We start from the raw sequence: 247 nt of genomic DNA, 5'->3' as shown, positions 1-247 counted from the left end.
CTCAATCTACCGGTCAGTTTTCATTCCTACCCTCAACTATGGTCATGAAGGCTGGGTCATGACCGAAAGAACGAGATCTAGAGTACAAGCGGCCGAAATGGGTTTCCTTAGGAGGATGGCTGATGTCTCCCTTAGAGATAGGGTGAGAAGCACGGCCATCCGAGAGGAGCTCGGAGTAGAGCCGCTGCTCCTTCGCATCACAGGGAGCCAGTAGACGTGGTTCGGGCATCTGGTAAGGATGCCTCCT

At 53.8% G+C, this 247-nt stretch overlaps 1 protein-coding gene and 1 long non-coding RNA gene across 17 annotated transcripts in view; both read right to left on the bottom strand.

Moving 5' to 3' along the window:
• Window positions 1-247, bottom strand: part of LOC116695664 (uncharacterized) — an 813105-nt gene that overhangs the window by 140744 nt on the left and 672114 nt on the right. The window lies entirely within an intron of this gene.
• The window catches only part of LOC116695586 (unconventional myosin-XVIIIa), a 157236-nt gene that overhangs the window by 38807 nt on the left and 118182 nt on the right, over window positions 1-247 (bottom strand). The gene's annotated exons all lie outside the window — the stretch shown is intronic.

Source organism: Etheostoma spectabile, chromosome 9 (assembly GCF_008692095.1).
Source record: "Etheostoma spectabile isolate EspeVRDwgs_2016 chromosome 9, UIUC_Espe_1.0, whole genome shotgun sequence".
Classification (NCBI taxonomy): Eukaryota; Metazoa; Chordata; class Actinopteri; order Perciformes; family Percidae; genus Etheostoma; species Etheostoma spectabile.
The sequence above is the reverse complement of the archived record's forward strand: the minus strand, read 5'-3'. Positions and strand labels throughout refer to the sequence as shown.